General features: G+C 46.4%; 1 long non-coding RNA gene across 2 annotated transcripts in view; it reads left to right on the top strand.

Annotated features, from left to right (window-relative positions):
• The window catches only part of LOC110741108, a 34,832-nt gene extending 23,380 nt beyond the window's left edge, over positions 1–11,452 (top strand). The window contains exons 2-4 of one of the 2 annotated variants that reach the window (XR_002516812.2): positions 5,169–5,272; positions 6,623–6,751; positions 10,444–11,452. This is a non-coding gene — a long non-coding RNA (uncharacterized LOC110741108). Of the gene's footprint in view, positions 1–5,168; positions 5,273–6,622; positions 7,413–10,443 lie in introns of those variants that run through there. The other variant, XR_002516811.2, reaches the window with a different exon arrangement.
• Positions 11,453–15,727: the final 4,275 nt, after the last annotated feature.

Raw genomic sequence — 15,727 nt, 5'->3', positions numbered from 1 at the left:
TCTCTCCGCTCCTGTGGCTTTAAATTATGAATACCATCTCCACGCAGTAACTGAAAATCCTCAGCCAGACTGCGATTTCCAACTTCCTACATGCCATCCCTACCTGGATGTCTAGCCAGCCTCAGCCATCGCACAGCCACACGTATGTGTCTCGTCCACCCCCAGCTCCCATCTCTCAGACAATAGCCTCGCCGTTCTGTACCTGCCCCCTCCGGAAGTTGTAAGGAGCACACTGAGTCCTCTCTTTCCCTCATGCTCACATCAGTTTCATCCCCAAGCCCTGCTGGCTCTAAAGTTAAAAGATATTGTGACCAACCGCTTCTTACCAACTCCATCCCGGTATGCTAGCCCACGCTGCCAACATCCTCTGAACACTGCACCAATCCCCAAATGGGTCTCCAGTGCTCCTTCTCTCTTCCTTCTTGCAGCAGAGGCCACAAACAGCAGCAGGAAGAAACTTGTTAACTGAGCACTGCGGCTCCATAGGTGAGCACACTCACCCTCCAGGGGCTTCCCATCCCCTCAGAGCAACACCTGGTGACACGCTGTGGTGCACAGGCTCCAACGCCACCTGGCTTCGCTCCCTTCCAGACCCACTGCCTTCTACTCCATGCCTTTCCCATTGAGTCCCGTCACAGGGTCTCCTAGTTGTTTTTGAACAGTCTCTCCCCCACAGCCTCTGCACTGGATTGCACGTGCCTCCATCACCAAATTCATCGAGATCTCTGCTCAAATCCCACCTCTTGGAGTGGGGTTTGGGGGGCTTTCCTGGGCCCTCAATCTTCATCAAGAATCCTCTCCCTCCCCTACCAGCTTCCCTCTGTGGTCCCCTACCTGGCCTTATTTTTCCACCCATCACTTATGGCTACCTAAAATTACTGCTTGTTTTTTTTTTTCTCTGCCTCCTCCCCTGGAATCTAAGTCCCTGCAGGACGGAAGGTGCCTTGCAGCTGCACTGCCGGCACTGGCATGACCGCGGCCAGGCAGGTGCTCCTCGTGTGCTGACCGAGTCTTCGTTAAAAGCTGCACAACAAACACAATGAAGTGTTTGTTCATTCAGCTTTTTAAAATTGTGGTAAAATAGATGTAATATGCAATTTCTACTTTTGACATTTTCAAGAATACAGTTCGGAGGCATTAAGTACATTCACTTTGCTGTGAATCTATCACCACCATCCACCTGCAGAACTTTTTTGTCATCCCAAGCTCTGCACCCATTAAATTTTATCTCCCCTTCTTCTTCCTCCCAGCCCCTGACACCCCCCGCCATTCTACTTTCTGTCTCTGCGAATCTGACTACTCTAGGGACCACATACAAGTAGAACCATGCAGTATTTGTCCTTTTGTGATGGCTTATTTCACTCAGCGTAATGTCCTCAAGATTAATCCGTAATGTAGCATGTGTCAGGGTTTCCCTCCTCCTCAAGGTTGAATAATATTCCACTGCGTGTCTAGACTACATTCCGTTCACCCATTCAACTGTCAATGGACATTCGAGTTGTTCTCATTCGACTCGCAGCCAGAGTGCTTGCAAAATGTGAAGTGCGAACAAAAGGATACTGTGCGATCCAGTGTCACCAAGAGCCCCAGTTTTCCAGGAAGCCGGCAAAGCAGGACATTCCTAGGGTCCCTGTGGAGGCCTTGGGGCAGCAGGGTCAGAGCTGAGCGGCCTGGATGTGTGGCAGGCATGGAATGACCGATGTCATCAACAGCATTACCCTGAGTAATCACTAATCACCAACTCCTTCAGTTACTGCCACAGCGCAGCTGAGAAGAGGAAGATCTGAAGAGGAAGGGAAACGTGTGGTTTTCTTCTGCCCTGGTTTGAGGCCGAGGTGTCCCTGGTAACCCTGAGGGGACTCCCGGCTGTCCTTGGCAGGTGTGGCTGTCCTCACTGGCCACTGGCTTTCTCCTCACACCTACCCCCTGTGAGGCTGACTCCCCCTTCTCACCTTTCCCTCTCCCCACTCCCCTGCCAGCCCTTCTCATCAGGACCCCAGAGCCTGTTTGAATGAGTGAATGGGTTTGCTGTTTTATTTCTTTAAAACTTAAGACCCATGAAACAAAGCAAGGTCTGGTCATGTCGGGTTGTGTCACAGGTAGAAATAGGTAAGGACATGCCTGCAAGAATGACTCTACTGCTGGGAGGGCAGGAAGGCTGGGATGGCCAGGCTAGACATGCATGGTGGGGATTTGGGGAAGAGAGGTTGGTTAAGGAAGGGAGAACCGATGGTGAAAGGACTGGAAAGAAGACATACAGGGAAAGGTGCTGTTCTCTACCAAGGGGAGGCCTGTCTTGGGTAGGGCTTAGAAGTGAGGAAAGGTGGACGTCTCATTCAGCCTCCATTCTGAATATCCTCTAAGTTATCTCAGCAGGACATGTGGCTCCTCAAAGCGAGGTCTATGGGTGGGGCTGGTCTCCGACTGTCTGTTACCAGTCCACAATGAAAAAAGCACAGAAATGACAGTCAAGTGAGTAGAAACTTGTGCCTTTGGCATGGCTGCAGCAGCCACTGGTTGTGATCAGTGGCCTTGGCTTGTCGGTGGGTCTGAGACCAGGGCAGGTGCTGTTCAGTGTGTGCTGAGATGCAAGCAGTATGAGATGCATGCTGTCAGGGACTGTTGGGCCTTTAGGGGTCTGGGAACGGTGGAGGACACTGGTTTTCACTACAGCCGGTTTGACGAGGTGTGCCCCGAGCCATGCTCCATGACCCCACACACTGGCATCTCCTCCAGAGCCCGTTCCCAAGCTGGGCACCAGGTGAAGTCACTGGCCTGCATTTTGGGGCATATGTGCACAAAAGAGAGCTCTCTCCTCCCCAGACTCACATTCTACCCAGTGAGGGAACCTGGGGGCCTAGGTGGTCTGAGGAAACAGCAAAGTCCCTCCTCCAATTTCCTCTCACTCGAAGGTGTTCTCACTTTGAGTAGAATGGGGGGTGGAAATGTCCCTATTTCTTAATTCCTTTAATTTATTTAAATTGGACTCTCTCTGCACATGCAATTGAACGTGCACAAGTTTTGTATGTATGATTTGACTCCCCTGTAGAAGTTGCCACACAAGCAAAAACCAGACTGCTCATGTGTTCAGCAGGAATCAGGCACTAGGATGACGGCTTTGGGTGAACTTTGACTCCTCACATTGAATCCGTGAGGACGGTGCTGTCACTGTCATGCCCACTTCACACATGGGTTTTAGCTCTTCCCACCCGCTGTTGCTGGTTGAACTGCGCCCTTCCCGTATGTACACCTAGTGATATATGTTCAAGTCCTAATGCTTAGTAACTGTTAATGTGATCGTATTTGGAAATTGAGTCTTTGCAGATGTAATCAAGTCAAGAGGAGGTCATTAGAAAGGGCCTTGATCCCGTATGACTCATATCCTCATAAGGAGGAATCTGGACACAAACACACACAGAAGGGAGACAATGTGAAGAGACGCAGGGATAACATGGCCATGTGCAAACTGAGGATTAGAATGATGCATCTACAAGCCCTGGAATGCCAAAGCCTGCAGCAACCACCAGTAGCTAGAGAGGGGCAAAGAAGGATTCCCCTACCGCTTTCAGAAGGAGCATGGCCCTGCCAATACCTTGGCTTCAGACTTCAGCCTCCAGGACTGTGAGACAATCCATTTCCTTTGCTTGAAACGACCCGGTTTGGGGGGTTGGTTTGTTTGCTTTCGTTTTTGTTTCTTTGTAACGTTAGCAAATGAATGTACCCTGTCCCCGGATATACCCAAGTAACCTAGGCCTGGCCAAACAGAGTCCCTTAAGCACGCTTTATCCTCTATGATTATAGTCCAGGAAGGAGCAAGGAAGCTGAGTTGAAGAGAAGCATCACAGCTTTTTCCATAGCTACAAGGAAAGAGAATTTATTTTGATGGGTTCCTCAACTGCAAATGTTGGCTCCAAGCCTCTGACAATCACCTGGATCCAGCCACACTTAAAGTCATGACACTTTTAGCCACATAAATCCCCAATTCCTCTTGTCTTTTTTTTTTTTTTTAAGCTGGATTTCTCCCACTTGCAACCAGAGAGTGATGGCTTTAGGCGGTCTGCATAGTCAGCAAGGCTTTTTTGGGTGGCGTCTGACCTACCAGCCACCTTCCCTCTGCTCTGCAGGCAAGATCCAGCTTGTCACAGGAGAACTACAGGGACCTCACACTGCTGAGCCACCAAGCTCAATTAACATGGACCGTGGAGCAATGTTGCCAAAATAGTAGCCTCTTGGAACAGCTTGATATCTTTTTCGTCATATGGTTTCCCAAACAGGCTATGAAGTTGCCATCATTATGTGATGGGGGATTTACTCAGCAGGACCAGGGAGGGGTAGGGTGGGGTGGGAAAGAGCTGTGGTTCTGCAAGGGAACCTCCAGGTTTAACTGCAGCTCCCAGACAGTGATCCATGTGCGCTGCCCTGGGTCGGAACTTCCAGGCACGTGCAGAAGCCTGGGCAGCGGTGAGTGGGGAGTGGAATGCCTGTTGGCAAATCAGCCTCTCTAGACCTTGCTAGAGTGGCAATTAGGCCTTCTGTGAGAGCAAAACAAATCATCTTAATAGATACATAACCCTCAGATCCTATTGGAAAAACGTTACATCATTGGGGGACTATGTATTTTTAATCAGAGGTTGGCATTTTTGTAAAGCGCATATGATTTGAACATTTTTAGTCTATGCCCTCAATGCAGTTGAAATATGACATGCTGAGCATACACTCAGTTTTGTTCTTAAAAGAACAAACCTTGAGCCTGGCTAGAATTCAGTAATTTTTTTTCTTTGAACCAACAATGTTGAGAACTGAATCTTTGAAATACATGTCTAAACCAAATCTTACCAAAGTGAGAAGCTTATTTAATTTCAACCAACTCTTACTGCATGACTTCTAATACAGGGAATGGAAAACTAAATAATCTACGGCCCTTGTTCTTGCTCTTGAAAAGCTGCCAGTCCTTGGCAAAGCATAAGAGACCTGAATTTTGGAAAAGCATTTTGGAATGCTTTTGGCTGCAAGAAACAAATGAACAAAACTAAACTGAAGGAACATAAACAATACAGGAAATTTAAAATTCACAAAGACTTAAAGCCTGAAAATAGATTTGCCTTCAGGTGAGGCTTGATCCAGGAACTCCATGACCCTGTTTGTTTCCATCTTTCCTCTCTTTTCAGATTTCTATTCTTGGCAGTGTCCTCTCCTCTCCCAGCCTCAGCTTGTCCTCTCAACTCCTCTACTAGCCTGCTCCCTGGGAACTAAGAAGGGGTTCCCATAGAAGGTAATGCTTTGAATTTTGAGGCAGAATGTGCATGGGATTGACAATAAAGAAAGCACATTCCAGCAGGGAATATCATTCTCAAAAGCATGGAGGAGTGAATCCACAGGAGAGTCAGGGGAGCTGCAGGTAGTTTTGTGCTGCTGGAGGAGAGAGTCTGCTGGAGGGACTAGAAGTGATGGATGCTCAGGGGTAGGGAGGAGGTAGTGGGAAGAGGGATGGGGCCCATGAGCTCTGTTCTGAGCTGAGCTGAGGTGGAAGCACTTTATCCTGAAGACGATGGAGAATAATTCTAAGCTAGGTATGCCAGGATAGGATCTGCATTTCAAAGTGAAAGCAAAAAAGACCAACTCAAACAATAAGAAAGTGTATTATCTCATAGAATTGCAAGTTCAGAGGGAGGGTGGGTCCAGGCTTGGCAAGATTGGTGGCTCAAAGATACCCTCAAGGACCTAGTTTCTTTCTGTTTCTCAGTTCTACCACTTTCTGTGTGAGCTTCAGCCAAGGTCTGGCTCCCTGCATGGTTGCAGGATCGCAGCCAGAGGCAAGCAGGGCCATATGTCGTTCCCAAACCCATCCAATAATGGAGACAGAGAGGGGGCGGAGAGAAGGGAAGGGAGAGGAAAAGGGAGTGAGAGAAATTCCAAAGGGATCCATTGGGAACAAGGAATACTGAGTGGGAAACCAGCAGCGCCCTTCTCGAAGGCCTTCAATTCTTTCTTGAACACCCAGAGGCCTGCTGTATTTTGGAATTCAGTACCTTTTGGATTTCAGGAGGGTAACAGAGTGCCTGTACTGAGAGGAGGGTAACGGAGTGCATTAGAACCCCCAGGGGCTCTGACGTGGTGCCCCCACCCCATCACACCAATGGCTCTGCATAAAGGGCATGGATGCCAGGTGCCCTGCTTAGTCAGCGCAGATTTTGCAGCCCGGGGACCACAGCGTGCGGCGCCTTCCTTCGTTCTTGTGTGGACCCCTGTGCCCAGGATATTCCTCGGCTGCTCTGTGAGCAAGGGGAGGAAGGCTGGAGGGAGCAGGTGAGGGGGCGGTCAGAGAGGTGACTTCTGAGGCTATGGGGATGTGCCAGTGGGTTGCGAGATGGTCTGAAGGGGAACAGATGCAGTGGGAGTGGGAAACCATGGGGACACAGAAGAGATTCAGGAGAAATGAGGAGGCAAACGTGGAAGCGGATTACCTGAAAAAATCAAATAGCAGAATCCTTTTTCTGCCACTAGAGGTCATGAAGAATTAAGACTAAGTCGCTTCGTAAATTGGTGAGGTGTTTGCAGTTCCTTTCTGTGGAAAGATCTCCGGGACAAAGAGACAGAACGTCTATTTGTTGATGTGTTTCAGATCCAGAACCGTGAGCTACACACTTTCTGAAATCCACGAGTGTGTGTCTCGTAAGCTCCTATGAGTGTGGTCTTTCCTAAGAGCTCAAGTTCCCTCCAGTCTTCAACTGCCTTGATGTCACACGCTCAGGTGGGCCCTGCCTCCAAGCCCACCTTGTGAAAACGGGGATGGAGGACCGCCACTAGGGAGAGAACATGAGAGTTGGAAGGGGCCCAGGCCCCTGGGGAGTCCAAAGTGGCCTTTCCAGGTAGGGAAACTGAGGCCAGTGAGGAAAGAAGGACTTTCTGAGGCCACAGAGCTATGTGGGGCAGAGGTGGCACTAGAGTGAGTTTCCTTGGTGTGAGGCCCAGGCTCCAGCCTCTGCGTGATCTGGGGATGGGGGATGCTGGAAGCCTGGGTGACTAGAAAGAAAGACAAGCCAGAAGCCAGTGCTACTCTCCACTTCTGCCCTTTGCTGAACTGGCCCTGACGCCTTCCAGGCCTCAGGGCCTCCTGCTGTCCTGATTTAAAGCTCCCTTTCCCACGATCTGCACAGATCCTGACTCACACCCTCCTCTTCATGGCCTTGGGCTACTTTCCTTTTGACTAACAGTTTTTGATTTTTTTTTATTTTTATTTTTGATACATAGTATTGTACACATTTATTAGGTATGTGGAATATTTTTAACATGCATAGGATGTGTAATGATTAAGTCAGTACAAACATACAGTTAGACAGAAGAAATACGTTTTTTTCTTTTTTGTTTTTTGAGACAGAGTCTCGTTCTGTTGCCCAGGCTGGAGTGCAGTGGCGCGATCTCGGCTCACTGCAAGCTCCCTCTCCCAGGTTCACGCCATTCTCCTGCCTCAGCCTCCTGAGTAGCTGGGACTACAGGCACCTGCCACCGTGCCCAGCTAATTTTTTGTATTTTTAGTAGAGACAGAATTTCACCATGTTATCCAGGATGCTCTCGATCTCCTGACCTCGTGATAAATAAGGTTTTCTTTAACAAAATAATTCAAACGTTTTCGATTCGGGGTGCACGTGGAGGTGTGTGACATGGGTGTATTGTATGATGCTGAGGTTTGTAGTATGATTCATCCCATCACCCAGGTAGTGAACATAGTATCCAATAGGTACTTTTTCAGCCCTTGTTCCTTCCCCTTCCTCCCCCACCCAGCAGTCCTCAGTGTCTATTGCTACCATCTAAATGTTCATGAGTATCCAATGTTTAGCTCCCACTTATAAGTGAGAATATTTGGTATTTGCTTATCTGTTCCTGCATTAAGTCACTTAGGATAATGGCCTCCAGCTGCATCCCTGTTGCTGCAAAGGATATGATTTTGTTCTTTTTTATGGCTGCATAGTATTCCATGATGTGTAAGGACCACGTTTTCTTTATCCAGCCCACCATTGTTGGGCACCTAGGTTGATTCTATGTCTTCCCTGTTGTGAACAGCACTATGATCATCGCATGAGTGTACGTGTCTTTTTGGTAGAATGATTTATTTTAGATGAAATAAGTTTCTAAGCTCAATAGCAGAGTAGGATTACCATACTTAATCACAACGTATTGTATATTTCAAAATACCTAGAAGGGAGGGTTTGAAATGACCCAATACACAGAAATGACACATACTTGAGGTCATGGACACGTGATGATTGACGGGCAGTTTTGAAGCCTGGTTTTGCACAAGCACCTCACCCCAACTGCAAACACTGATAAGGGCGGCTTCCCATCCTCAAAGGCTCACACCTGCCCATGTCTTTCCTGGTATGAACCCATTCTCCTGCTGCATCACAGAGCCGGCCTTATGGGCCATTTTTCTGGATTTTTGTATTGTGTGATGCCATCATGGGCCAAGCTCCTCTCTGCCCCAGCCCAGGTGCAATGCCAAGGAGATCACCTGAGATGACAAGCCTGCATTCTGCCATGCACATGGTCCTGTCTGATGGCTCATTTGGGGGCTAAAAATATAGGCTTCTTTAAGGTGGTAGCTAACATCTTCACCCTGACAAGGTGCAGGTTCTTCCTTTTGGAGCCTGAGAAAATAGACAGAGTTTTAAGAGTAAACATGTGGGCAGGGATGCTTAAAATTGAGTCAAGAAAATGAAACTGGAAGAAAGCTGATTCATATGCAAGGAGTATCATTAGGTCCATTGGTAATAAACTAATAAAATGTTCTATAAATACTCCATGAGAAATATCCACTGGGCATCGTCACGTGGTCGGTCTGTGGTAGCTCCTGGGAAACTAAAGGACTAATGGATTTCATACATGTTCTCATAAAACCCAGAGCTCATTCCCAGGATGAGGAAGAACCAACGGGAAGACTGAATGAGGCCAGGCACAGGGACAGGCGCTCTTCTCTCAGGCGTGGCAGGCCCATTCAGAGCAGGATCTGATCACCCTTTATCATAAAGGAACAAAAGGATATGGATAAATTCGTTTTGGTATCAAAGTTTTTTTTTGTTTTTTTTTTTGTTTTTTTGCTGCATTCAGCATTTTATTAACTCACATATTTGAAAGCTCTTCATGGGGTAGTGAATGGAATATTTTCCATGCTGTGATTTGTCTGGCAATGGGAGTGAAAATTGCGTTATTAGAAAAAAATCTCCTAAGATCCCTGTCACAGTTTTTTTCCCTTCTATGCTATTTTCTGTGGTTTTTTGTGTATTTTTTTTGCAGTAAAAAAAAACAAAACAAAACAAAACAAAAAACATCGTTCACTCTGGTGCAGAGAACTAAGGAGAATTTTCAAGGTAATTTTAATCTGAGGAAAGAAACATTGAAAAAACAACACCGTGTAAGTCACTTGGAGGTCATTTGTTCCCATGTGTTGTTGAATCTGTTGAGCCTCTCCGGGTCCTCCGGCATCCTTGAAGAAGTTCTTGAAGACTCAGTTCTTACAGTTCTGCAAGTGGTAACTTGATTCAAACTTGGAACCTTCCACTCTTTCGTAAGAGTCGTTCGCACAGTTTCCTTTTGTCCTCGTGGAGTGTTGCTGCTCCCCGCAGAAGGAACTGCCAAGCACCAGCCCCTCAACTTGCGAAGATGTGGTGGAGCCTGTCTGCAGTGCTTCCCTCAGCTTCTCTTTCACTTTGGGACAAAGTCTGCCCCCACAGGCCTCTCCTCCTTCCTCAGTCTCCTTCCCTTCTTCTTCTGACCCCTCCTTCCCTGGGGCTCCGCTGAACTGGCCTGTCCACCTTGCCTCCTTGAAGATGGGGCACTCATAAGGCCAGCATGCTGAGGATGACCCATGGGCACCGCGTGACTGCAGCATGGTCGTTTAGTAAAAGGCTGGCTCTCCTTAGGGGTGATGGTGGAGAGGGAGATGGTATGGAAAAACACAGAAAACCCCACCCTGCCCCTGGGGATAGAGGAGCCACAGAGAGGGGATGGGCAAGGACTCTCTTCTGGCCTCTCACGTCCTGGGCTTCAGGGCCCCTGTGACAACTGTCGATGGGCACCCACAGACCCAGGACCCTCCAGGTGCTGGGATTGGACCCCCAGGCAGGCCAATGGTTCTCGGGCTGCATGCTCAGCACCCTGGAGGGCCTGTTAGAACACAGAGGCCTGCACCCCACCCCGAGTTTCCAATTCAATAAACCTGAGGTGTGGCCCCCAGATGTGCGCTTCTGACAGCTTCCCACGTGCCGCTGAGGCTCCAGGTCCGGGGACTCCCTCACTTGGAGAACCACTGGGGTTAGCAAATGAGGTAGAAAGTAGGTAAGCGGAAGTCCTGGTTTGTTTGACCTGCATGATGAATTGTTCAGTGACGACTCGCTGCAGTTTCTCGCTCACTTTCTAAATTTTATATCTGAATTTCTCTTTGTCAAGAACTGTGAAGGGCCTGAGATTGACACAGTTTCGAGAATGCTGGCAGAAGACACAAGCCACCTGGGTCAGAGACAGAGGACTGTTTACAACTCACAGCCACCACAGCAGCTGAGGTGCCAGCACTTGTGCTGTTTTCCTAAGCACCAAGTCCCTGAGGATGATGGTGGCACCTGCATTGTCTTGGGTCATGCTGTACAAGAGGAGCCCTATGCTTAGGGAACCTGAGTCTTTTATAATGGACAGAGAAACATTTGAAGAATGTTTCAAAGAAATGGAGAGAGACATTTCTTTATTATACTGGCAGTAAAAGTAACAACCACCACCACCAAACCAAATCAAAACAAAACCAAAAATAAAAAAAAAAAGATCCTTTTTGTTCCAGGGATAGACATTATCCCCATATATCAAGGCTATTGATGTACAAACACTCTTAAAATATAGTCTGGAACAAAGGCATCAAACACCTCCACTCTCAAGATGTTCAAAACCTGAGACCCATGGAGAATTATCTCCAAACATCCTTCCACTTCTTCTCATTGGAAATTACTAAAATGCAAAATCCCCTTAAGGCTATGACGATAGGCAGAATAATACTTCTTCCTCCCTAAAAGTTGTCCGCCTTGAAACCTGTGAATATGCTACCTTACAGGTGTATTAGTTTCCCTTGGCTGCTGTAACAAAGCACCACCAGCCTGTTGGCTTAAAATAAGAGAAATTTATTTTCTCACAGTTCTGGAAGCTGAAAGTCTAAAATCAAAGTACAGTAGGGTCAAGCTCCCTCTGAAATCTAAGTGGGGGATCCTTTCTTGCCTCTTCTCATGCTGATCATTCCAGGAGTTTCTTGGCTCATCAATGCATCATGTCAGTCTTTGCTAGTGTCTCCGTTACGGCATTCTCCCTGTGTGTCTGGGTCTTCACGTGGCTGTGTACTTATAAGGACACCAGTCGGCCAGGCATGATGGCTCACACTTGTAATTCCAGCAGCTTGAGAGACTGAGGCAGGAGGATCTTGAGGCCAAGAGTTTTGAAACCAGCCTAGGGGACATGGTGAGACCATATCTCTACAAAAAAATGAAAAAATTAGCTGGGTGTGATGGCATGCTCCTGCAGTCCCAGCTACTTGGGAGGCTGAGGTGGGAGGATCCCTTGAGCCCAGGAGTCTGCAGCTGTAGTGAGCTATGGTCATGCCATTACACTCCAGGTAACACTCTGAGCAACAGAGTGAGAACCTATCTCTAAAAAAAGATAGAGAAAAGACACCAGTCATACTGGATAAGGGGCTCGCCCTACTCTAGCATGATCTTATCCTAACTAATTACATCTCAGTGGCCCTATTTCTAAATAAGGTCCCATTCTGTGGCACTGGGTGGGGGGTTAAGACTTCAATGTATCTTTTTTTTGGAGGGGTGAGATGCAACTCAACCTACAGCATCTGACAAAGAGGAATTAAGGTTGCTCATCACCTGACCTTAATAAGGTGATGATCCTGAATTGTTGGGGTTGAGGGGCAGTGAAATCATAACGGTCCTTAAAAGTGGAAGAGGGAGACAGAAAAGGTCAGAGCAACGCGATGTGAGAAGGACTTGGCCTTATATTACTAGCTTTGAGGATGGAGAAAGGGACCATGAGCCCAGGAATGTGGTGGTGCCTAGAAGCTGGGAAAGACCAGCAAACAGATTCTCCCCAGATCCTCTAGGAAGGAAGGCCATCCTACAAACACCTTGATTCTAGCCTGGTGAGACCTCTGTTGGACTTCTAACCCGCTGGAATAGAACATGATAAATTCATGTTGTTTCAAGCCACGACATTTGTGATAATTTGTTTCAGCTGCCATAGAAATCTAACAAACCCATCAAGCTCAGCACAGTTGAGGTAGCATGACTTTATTGCTACAGGCTCTTTCCTCTATTTTCTTGGATACCACAACTTAATATATTTCACATGCATTGTTTGCCACTTCTAATCCCATGACTGTAGTATGTTTATAATTGTTTCTGCATTTCAGAAAGAAGGGATTTTGCTCAGAGAGCCAGTTTCTCTTTGCTTACTTCTTTTTCCCTTATTTAGAGTTTTGCATTTCTCTGTACCATTTCCAGGTGTTTGAACTCACAATGACTACTTTATCTTGGGCTTTACTTTGCTTTTCAATTAAAATTTTGTGTTGATAAAAGATAGGAGTGCTTACTTGTTTAATATCTGTTTATCTAGCTTGATGATGCCATGTTTATATAGTAGGAGCTCTGGAAATGAATCAATATTTCTAGTGAAGCAACACCCCACTCGTCCGTATGTGTAATAGCTGGAAAAGTTTGAGATGCTTGCATATTACAGCCACTCTGGCCATAAATTGCATATATGTTAAGTGCTTCCAGGGAAGGGACTAGATCTTACCCATCTTTGAATTCTCTTAAGTGTGGAACCTTGAACATTTTAGACTCTGACTGAATAACTGGTAAGTGATCAAAGTTGGGGACAGTTGCTTTCTTGAGATTTTTTTTTTTTGTTCTGGAAGCTTTTATTTGCTGTATCTCTGTATTGTTTCCCATTGCCCTGCCATCCCTCCAGTTACCTCATCTTTCTGTAACTAAGCTTCCTGAAACAGAACAAAGTCCTCCGGGTGTGGTCTCATTAGAGGCTCTGAGCTGTGAGGTAATGCTTCTCTTCATAATGATGCCTTGTTCTTACCTGGCACCTTACTAATAAAATTCATGGCTGGTGAGGAGCATGTACATACACACACACACACACACACTCACTCCCTTTGAAGAGCTGAGCAAAAGTAGGTTACCAGCTACCTCAGAAAACATAGAATGCCAGTCAGGCACCCCCATATTTTTTTCAAGGAATCCCTCCTTAATTGCCCAACTTTTCTAAAGAAAACATAATATTGCTTTGAAATGTTAGAGTCTTTCCTTTTGGGTCTCAAAGGACAGGTGGAAACCTGACCTTATCTCTATAACATCCCCATGAGATCAGCACTTCTGCATTTGAATGAATGCGACCTATTTAGTTGGAGTGTAAGGCAGGGAAAATCCCCCAGATAGTGGAGATTTCCGTGAAAGAATGCCCAGGAATATGGTCACTGTGTAGGGAAGACTGAAGCACAATTTATTTGAAGGACAATGTAATTTTTCTAGAAGAATCAAGTAATTACTGAGAGATGTCAGATGATGAGATTTCTGGAACTCTTAGGATGTTTTGGAGTCAACTGTAGCTTGCCACTTACTTCGCTTGATCCAGAAATGTGCAGTTAAATCCCTCAAGAGTAAGTGAAGGAGAAGGAGGATTTGGATTTGCACAGCAGTTTCCAAACCAATGCTGAGGTGTCTGAGTTCAGCCTAGAGTGGATTACACTAAACTGCTAAAGTTGGGACATTGTGAGAAAATTCCTGATATAAATCTTGGTAGAAAACCTGAATTATGTCGCCTTTCATCTGGGTGTGGAAGCCGCTTTGCCATTGACTAACCCTCAGTATACTCCAAATGTCCCTATAGATTTAAAAACACCCATGTCAGGGCTTCCTTCTTTGTCTTGCCAGCATATACATATGTTGTCTAACTCTCTAAAGTCTTCCAAAAAGGTGTTGATTGTGATGAAAGAAATATTACTTGTAGGACACATAGATGTGTCCATCCATCTTGGACACATTGATCTACCACATGCAAATTAGTTTAACTTTCTGTCCAAAAATGCTTTAGACCAGACTGGATTTAGCCCTCATTTCTGGAATGTTTAAGTACTTTACATGATGGACAATTGAAAATACAGTTCTCAGCCTCTTACAATCTTTACTGACTGATGTGATCATGAAAATACCAAGATGATCAGGACTTCTGGAGCAAGGTCATGGACTGGACCAGCGCCATGCTGAGCCATATGGAGCACAGGGCAAATGAAACATCATTCACATGGATCCTTTCTTTATTTAAAATTGTGACTTTTTGTTCATCATGGATTTCCCACCACAATGACTGTAAATCTTAGGAAGACAGAGAACATTAAAGAAGAGACTGGAAGTTGGAAATCAAATAGAAAAATGGTACTTGACTTAGCAGATGAAGAAAATGACATCCTTAGCTGGCAGTGACAACAGCTGAGAAATGACCTTATTTACATTTTGGTACCCCTCTCCTCCCACACGCAAACACTTACCAACTGGGGGAGTGTATTTCTGTCAGTGGGGGTGAGGGAGGACTTGGCGAAAGCCTTCCTTAAGGAGTGGGTAAGTTCAGCAGCAGCAGACAGGAAGTTTATTTTCCGGAGAAAGTAACCTGAGGCTGTCTGAACTTGGGCACCAAGCATGCTAAAGGAAGGGTATGGAAGTCAGACAGTGAGTAAACGTTCAAAACTCCAATCTCCTTCCCATTGTAGGATGGGGACCCTGGAAAATAGCCATTTACCCTCCAGGCAGGGGATTAGAGGTGTCTTTTCTAGAGACACTCACCAGCAGATGAAACTGACCCTGGGACTCCTAAGAAAATGGCCTGCCTGACCAGCTTCCAGTGCAGGTTGTGGGTGGAAGCCCAACAGAACCTCCAGTCAGCCCTTAGTGGCCCACTCAAGATCATCAGACAAGATGCTCAGGGAGAATATGTCAATGCAATGACCAGAAGTCAAGCAACAGAAAAAGAGCAGCCTGCCGAAGCAGAGGCTACTGGGACAGAAGAAGAGAACAATAATAACCTCAGAGAGACAAGAGAGGACACTGCACCTGTAAAACAAGAAGAGGGTCTTATATCAAAGAAATACTCACAGGACCAAAAAAAAAAAAAAAAAAAATTAGAAAATAAAGATGTAGTAGGTGAAATTGAAAACCAGGTGAGAAAGTTGGAAGATAATGTTGAGGAAATGCCCCGAAAGAAAGCAGAGTAAAAGGACCAAAAGATTGGAGAGAGGAAAAAAAAAAGAAAAATAAAATTGGAGAATGGCCTGACACGGTGGTTCACGCCTATAATCCCAGCACTTTGGGAGGCTGAGGTGGGCAGATCACCTGAGGTCAGGAGTTCAAGACCAGCCTGACCAACATGGTGAAACCCCATCTTTACTAAAAAAAATACAAAAAGTAGCCAGGCGTGGTCGCTCCTGTAATCCCAGCTAATCAGGAGGCTGAAGCAGGAAAATCGCTTGAACCCTGGAGGTGGAGGTTGCGATGAGCCGAGGTCACACCATTGCACTCCAGCCTGGGCAACAGGAGCCAAATTCCATCAAAAGATAGAAAAAGAGAGAGAGAGAGAGACAAAAGGAAAGAGAGAGAGAGAGAGAGAGAGAGAGAGAGAGAGAGAG

Source organism: Papio anubis, chromosome 14, assembly GCF_008728515.1.
Source record: "Papio anubis isolate 15944 chromosome 14, Panubis1.0, whole genome shotgun sequence".
Lineage (NCBI taxonomy): Eukaryota > Metazoa > Chordata > Mammalia > Primates > Cercopithecidae > Papio > Papio anubis.
This window is presented reverse-complemented; position numbering and strand designations above follow the sequence as displayed.